The sequence below is a fragment of the Protobothrops mucrosquamatus genome, unplaced genomic scaffold, assembly GCF_001527695.2.
Source record: "Protobothrops mucrosquamatus isolate PMUCROS unplaced genomic scaffold, P.Mucros_1.0 scaffold2450, whole genome shotgun sequence".
Lineage (NCBI taxonomy): Eukaryota > Metazoa > Chordata > Lepidosauria > Squamata > Viperidae > Protobothrops > Protobothrops mucrosquamatus.
In genome coordinates this window covers 92,145-93,394 of record NW_015388522.1, presented here as the reverse complement: position 1 = coordinate 93,394, position 1,250 = coordinate 92,145, and the positions used below count along the sequence as shown (strand labels likewise).

The 1,250-nt window shown below is 60.5% G+C and overlaps 1 pseudogene; it reads left to right on the top strand.

The window, feature by feature from the left end:
* The first annotated feature begins 1,072 nt into the window (after positions 1–1,072).
* Positions 1,073–1,250, top strand: part of LOC107295704 — an 11,341-nt pseudogene continuing 11,163 nt past the window's right edge.

The following is a 1,250-nucleotide window of genomic DNA, read 5'->3' as shown; positions in this document are numbered from 1 at the left end:
GCTACCGGTAACAGGCAAAGGGCTCGCAGCGAAGTCCCGCCTCCACTTCCCGAAACTAATAGTATTTAGGCGCCTAATTGATTCGGCCGCGGGCTGGCTCGCAATCCAGGTAGGGCGCAGGGGATGCTGGGAGTCGCAGTCCGAGAGGCTCTCTGGCGGAGAAGGGAACCCCGGGAAGGAGGGGGGAGCCCGAGGCCTGCTCTGGCGGGAGGGGCGCTGGGAGGGAGGCCTGCCCGGAAAGTCTCACTGAGAGGCGCCATATGATGATGGATCGGGGGAAGCGGACGTAGATTGGGCGCTCTGTGGAGGGCAGCGATTGGCAGGAGGAGGACTCGGGGCGGTCCATTCAAAGGAAACAGGAAAAGCAGCCAGGAACAGACCTCGCAGAGAAGTCCCGCCTCCACTTCCGGGAACGAATAGAACTGAAGCGCCCTCATTGATTCATCCACGGGCGGGCTCGGACCCAGGTAGGGCGCAAGGGATGCTGGGAGTGGCAGTCCGAGAGGCTCTCTGGCGTAGAAAGGGAGGGGGGAGGCGAGGCCTGGTCTGGCGGGACGTGCGCTGGGAGGGAGGCCTGCCCGGAAAGTCTCACTGAGAGGCCGAGGCTTCGGCCTTCCTCCCCGGGCGGGCCTGGGACTCCCCTCCGGGGAAGGGACGAAGCCGTGACCGCCTCTCCTCCTCCCCCTTCGCCCCTGCAGGAGGACGGGCGAGCCCGGCGGAGGAAGGAAGGAAGGAAGGAGGAAGGAAGGAAGGAAGGAAGGAAGGAAGGAAGGAGGCGCCGCCCGAGAGGAGAGGAGGCCCCGCGGAGCAGCCCATGAGCCGAAGGGGACTCCGGGAAAGGAGGCCGCCTGGAGGGAGAAGCGGGGAGCAGGAAACGGGCGGAGACCCCGAGACGGGCCTGGAGGGTGGAGAGTCCTTCAGAAGAGGCGGAAGACCCGGGAATCCCCAGAGAATCCAGGAGGGAGGAGAGGAATATGAATGCCCGGAATGTGGAAAATCCTTCAAAACAAATACAGTTCTTGTAAACCATCAAAGGATCCACACAGGAGAGAAACCATTTAAATGCCTGGAGTGTGGAAGGAGCTTCATTCAGAGGGCACACCTTTATACACATCAAAGGATTCACACAGGAGAAAAGCCTTTTAAATGCCTGGAGTGTGGAAAGAGCTTCAGTCAGAGGGGAAGCCTTTATAAACATCAAAGGATCCACACAGGAGAAAAACCATTTAAATGCCTGGAGTGTGGAAAGA